Source organism: Ranitomeya variabilis, chromosome 7 (genome assembly GCF_051348905.1).
Source record: "Ranitomeya variabilis isolate aRanVar5 chromosome 7, aRanVar5.hap1, whole genome shotgun sequence".
In the NCBI taxonomy this organism is placed as follows: Eukaryota; Metazoa; Chordata; class Amphibia; order Anura; family Dendrobatidae; genus Ranitomeya; species Ranitomeya variabilis.
The window spans coordinates 189,191,319-189,197,318 of record NC_135238.1 but is presented as its reverse complement, the minus strand read 5'-3'; the positions used below and the strand labels follow the sequence as shown (position 1 = coordinate 189,197,318).

Here is a 6,000-nt window from a genome sequence, read left to right as displayed (position 1 = left end):
GTCACCTGCTCTGCTTGCTTCTCAATTCGACAGTGAACGGAGCAGAACGAACCCAATCTGCTGATAATATCTTGGTGCCAGATGCCAGCCATGTTTTTCTTACGTTATACAGCTATGTTTATTGACCTTTCGCCAAAAATCATGTTGTGCAAGTACTGCTCCTTTGTAAGAGAACACACATATATGAATGAATAAAAAAATATACTTTATTTACAGGGTGGCACAAAACATTTCACAGTTCACTAGCAAAAATCTTCTTCCGGAGGTAGTTAATCCACGTTTCCTTTGTTCCAAGGTCCATTGAATTCCATTCAAAACTAGGGATCTGTAATAGAGAACTAACATGTAACTGCGGGAAGTCATCTATAGAAATTGTCTCAGAGAAAATTATATATATATATATATATATATATATATATATATAGTGCCTTGCTAAAGTATTCGGCCCCCTGGAACTTTTCAACCTTTTCCCACATATCATGCTTCAAACATGATTTGAAGCATATGTGGGAAAAGGTTGAAAAGGGGCCTGAATACTTTCGCAAGGCACTAATATATATATATAAAACACACAGACTGACATAGGAGAAGATACTATTATACAGACATGAGGAACCCATCATGATTAGTGTTGAGCATTCCGATACCGCAAGTATCGGGTATCGGCCGATACTTGCGGTATCGGAATTCCGATACCGGGATTCCGATACTTGCCGCCTATCGGATACCGGAATCGGAAGTTCCAAGATTCAAAATGCAGAAATTCAGCCAATGAGAATGATTCCAAGTGTGGGCACATCCTGTTTAGCATGGAGGGCATGAAACTACTGGCAAGGCTGTGATTGGCTGCTGAAATGATGTCATGATGCAGTTTAAAAGTCGCTGGCGCCATTTTGCGATCACTCTGCTGTGAATTCAGTTAGTGACAGGACGCTGTTTGCTGACTGAGGGACAGTTTAGTGATAGCGATTTGCTTCTTTGTGCTTTCCAAAGGCTAATTTAGCAACCGCTGTGTTCACCTACTATTCACCTTGCTTTTGCCTTGTAGCGCTGTTTTCACAGCGATCTGCAAGGTCTGTGTGTGTGTGTGTGTGTGAGTGCAGCCCACTCTCTAGTCTGAGTGCAGCCACATAGGCCATCCATAGCTGGTTGTATTCAGTTCAGGGAGGGTGGTTCATTGCCTCATACTGTTCTTTTTTTTTTTTTTTTTCAAGTAGTGTAGTCTGCTGCTAATTTATTCAAAAAAATCCTATTAGTGTCTTTCCACCCGTCTCCAGCTAATTTGTGGAAAAACACTACATAGGATAAAGTAGGAGGGTTTTTGGGCCTTGCAGCGCCGTTTACGGCTGTCTGCACGGTCTCCGTGTGATTGCAGCTCGCCCTGTAGTCTGTGAGCAGCCATAGCCTGGTTGTCTCCAGCTCAGGGTTCTTCACTGCGTCATACCGCCAAATCAATTTTCATTTTGTTTTAAGTAGTGCAGGCTGCTGCACATTTTTTCCAAAAAATCCTATTAGTGTCTTTCCACCCGTCTCCAGCTAACTTGTGGAAAAACACTACATAGGATAACGTAGAGGAGGGTTTTTGGGCCTTGCAGCGCCGTTTACGTCTGTCTGCACGGTCTCCGTGTGACTGCACCTCTATCTGTTGTCAGTTCAGCCCCCCAAAGAAGAAATAAATAATAAAGTTCACCAAACACACCAGTTACACCACTTTACATTTGTGTAGGCCACATTAGCTCATATTAAAGTCTAGTCCACACTTTAGAAAATTAGTGTTTCTTATACCTGTTAGGAGGAGTTGCTCAGGAATAAGCACACAAATCCGTTAGTACTTTTCTGCTTATCTTTATCAGTCAACCAAGATGAAGAAGGCAGTGAGTAAGGCACGTGGGCGTGGGAGCCGGCGCGGAGCAGGGAGGGGACGTGGGGATTCTGTGCCTGCTGCGGGCACCGGTGACTCATCAGCACCCACTTTCACCAGGCAACAGTCATTCATGCGCAGCTTTGTGTCAGAGCGCCATACACCGCTGCTGCGTGAAGAACAAATTGAAGCTGTTGTCGGATGGATGGCAGCTAATGCATCAACTTCCATTAGTGCCACATCCTCTCAGACACAGAGCACTGGAGAGCAGCCATCTGTCTCTTCACCACCTGCCAAATTGCCCAGGCAGACAGAGAGCCCAGGACAGGACTTCTGTTCTCTGAATCTCTTGGCTTGGAAACAGGGGGCCAGCCAAGCAGCATTGGAGAAATGGAAGAAGAGGCAGGGTGCAGTGATGCCCAACAGCTTTTTCTGTCTTCCTCTGAAGAGGCGGGTGGGCCAGTGGCTCCGGTCACCACATCGCAGGCCGCATCAGCTGATGATGACACTCAGGTGCCACTTACTGGTGCGTGCTCTGCTGCTGAGACTACCCAGGAGGAGCAGTTGGGGGCAGAGGGTAGTGTAGATGATGAGGTCCTTGACCCATCTTGGCGTGAGGGACAGGAAGGTGGTGGGAGCAGCTCTGAGGAAGAGATTCCCCGTACGGCCCAAAGAGGGAGAGGGAGGGGGAAGACTGCGGATCCTGCAGCCTCCGCTTTGGCACCCGTTAGGAGCATGTCTCTTCCAAAAGCAAAAAAGGGCGCTCCCAAGACTTGCAGTGCCTGGTCCTTTTTTGACACAGTTGCAGATGACATTTGCTATGTCAGATGCAAGGTGTGTCATCAAAAAGTCAAAAGAGGTCGAAATGTCAGCAACCTCAATACCTCCAACATGTGGAAACATGTGTGCAACAGGCACCCGGCGGAGTTAGAAAAACACACTGAAGAGGTAGGCCAACCAACAGCGGCAGCTACCACCTCTTCAGCTCGTGTTGCCTCTTCCTCTAGCTCACACGCAGCTGGTTCGGCTTCCTCCCAGGATCGCCGTGGAAGAACCTCTGGCCCTGTTCTCCAGAGACCCGCTGTAATTCCACCCGCAGCACCACTTTCCCAGTCATCCACACACTCCCAGCCCAGTCTACAGCCATCGGTAGTACAGGCATGGGAGAAAAGGCGGCCTTTCTCGTCAAACCACCCACGAGCACAGGCTCTGACTGCAGGCATTGCCAAACTTCTGTCACTGGAAATGCTGTCATTCAGGCTGGTGGAGACTGACAGCTTCTGTGACTTGATGTCATTGGCAGTCCCACAGTACAATGTGCCCAGCCGCTTTTACTTCAGCAGGCAAGCCGTCCCTGCCCTGCACAAGCATGTGGAGGGACACATAAAACACGCGCTACTGAACGCCGTCAGTAGCAAGGTCCACCTCACCACCGATGCGTGGACCAGTCAACATGGACAGGGGCGATACCTTTCCCTCACTGCCCATTGGGTTAATGTCGTTGAGCCGGGTACAGACCGTGCGAGTGGCGCAGGACGTGTCCTGCCCACTCCAAGGATTGCAGGAATCCATTCTGTACGCATTGACTCCTCCTCTTACACCAGTTCCTCAGAATCATCGCTGCAGGAGCCGTCACAGTCCACCTCCACATGGACCCGTGATGAACGTGTACCTGTTACGACCGACATGAGCACAGCCATGGCCAAACGTCAACAGGCCGTCTTGAAATTAATTTTTTGGGGGAATCGTAGCCACACAGCGCAGGAGCTCTGGAATGCCATCAAGCAGGAGAGCGATGTGTGGTTTGTGCCAGCGAATCTCCAGCCAGGCATGGTAGTGTGTGATAATGGCCGAAATCTGGTGGCAGCTCTGGGCCTCGGCAACCTCACTCACATCCCATGTCTGGCACATGTGCTCAATTTGGTCGTGCAGAGCTTTTTGAGGGACTATCCGAATCTTGATGCACTGCTGCACAAGGTCCGCCTAGAGTGTGCTCACTTGCGGCGTTCCAGCACGGCAAAAGCGCGCATTGCGGCTCTGCAGCGCCGACACCGCCTGCCGGAACATCGCATCATATGTGACCTACCTACCAGGTGGAATTCCACGTTACATATGTTGGAGCGGTTGTGTGTGCAGCAGCAAGCTGTAATGGAGTACCAGCTGCTTCAGGCGCAAAGAAGTCGCAGTCAGCGCCGTACAGACTTCACAACCACAGAGTGGGCCACTATGAATGACGTCTGCCAGGTTTTGCGTCCCTTTGATTATTCCACGCTGATGGCAAGTGCAGATGATGCACTAGTCAGCATGACTGTCCCCCTTATCTGCCTGCTTGAAAAATCACTGCAAGCGCTAAGGGATGATGTTGTGGAAGAGGTGGAGGATGAGGATTCACCATTTCCATCATCTTCTGGACAGTCAGCGCCACGTGGTTCCTCACAAACGCGTAGGCAGGGGACAGTTTGTGAGGAGGATGAGGAGGAGTCAATGGAGGAGGAAGACATCCGTCCAGAGGAGGGAGTTACCGAATTGTCCAGTACTCAGTGTGTACAGCGAGGGTGGGGTGATGACGAGCGGGCAGAGATCACGCCTCCAGCAGGGGACAGCGTTTCTTGGGCAGTTGGCAGTCTGCAGCACATGGTGGATTACATGCTGCAGTGCCTGAGAAACGACCGCCGCATCGCCCACATTCTCAACATGTCTGATTATTGGGTGTTCACCCTCCTCGATCCTCGCTACCGGGACAACGTAGAAAGCCTCATCACACCGTTGAACCGGGAGCGAAAAATGCGGGAGTACCAAGACACACTGGTCAATTCCATCATCTTCTCCATTCCAACTGAGAGAAGTGCTGCTAGTGCATTCCAAAGCAGCTCAGTGCGTCCAGGCAGTGGTGGAGGCTCTGCACAAAGAGGGAGCAGAAGCAGTGCCTCTGCCCAAGGCAAGACCAGTATGGCCCAACTGTGGCACAGTTTTCTGTGCCCGCCACAAAAGTCTACACCATCACAGACGGCTCCAGTCAGCAGGAGGCAACGGTTCCGTCAGATGGTGACAGACTACATGTCTTGCCCTCTTGCTGTACTCCCAGACGGCTCTTCCCCTTTCAAGTTTTGGGTCTCAAAGCTGGATACATGGCCAGAGCTAAGCCAGTATGCATTGGAGGTGCTGTCTTGCCCTGCGGCCAGTGTATTATCGGAACGTGTCTTTAGTGCTGCAGGTGGTGTACTAACTGACCGTCGCATGCGACTATCCTCCGATAACGTTGACCGGCTTACTTTCCTGAAAATGAACAAGGCCTGGATCTCGCAGGAATTTGCCACTCCTCCTCCTGATTAAATAATTAGGTCACTGTATACGTTATCCAGGTCTCCTGTTGTGTTCATCTTTCTACCACCTGAACTTAAATTCCTGGGCTCCAACACCGCCAGTTGAGGCTCAGAAGTGCCGTCTGCACAGTCAAAACATACGACCCAGTGTTATTGGGTTTCAGTAACGTCAGCTGATCGACAGCTGTGTAGCCGGCAATGTGTCATGCGACCGCCACGCTGACACAACAACTGAAATGTAAGGGAATCTGTCCCCCCCCCCCCCCCCCAAGGCGTTTGTTACTGAAAGAGCCACCTTGTGCAGCAGTAATGCTGCACAAGGAAAAAGGTAGCTATTTTGGTTTTGCTCCTTGCACACGCAAAACTTAACACTTATTAAATGTGTTCACTGATACCGTAAAACCGTCCTGGAGGTGGGACTTTCCTTCGTAATATAATTGAAAAGAACCTAGCACTCAACTTAATGCTTAGAGTGAAGTTTATTGTAGTGGTACTCAAAACGTTTCGGTCCTACATATGGACCTTTGTCAGTAACTACATGTGGAAAAACAACCAAAGTGAAAATCATAACAAAAAATAATAATACAAATAAAGTATGTACATGGGTATTCAGAAGAAATTTAACAGCATAAATACATTATATCTGGTCTATTGTATATAAGAAATATATGCCGGGTAAGACTCAAAGGATCTAGGCGAAAAAACGTTCCACTGTAGTTAGAGCGTGAGGCAAACCACCCATACAGCAAAGTGAGTGAGAAAGGAATGGTTACATACCGTACTAGAAAATAGACAAAGGACGACAGGGTCAAATGG

At 49.1% G+C, this 6,000-nt stretch overlaps 1 pseudogene; it reads right to left on the bottom strand.

Annotated features, from left to right (window-relative positions):
- Positions 1–200: 200 nt before the first annotated feature.
- Positions 201–6,000, bottom strand: part of LOC143784358 (FAST kinase domain-containing protein 1, mitochondrial-like) — an 82,626-nt pseudogene continuing 76,826 nt past the window's right edge.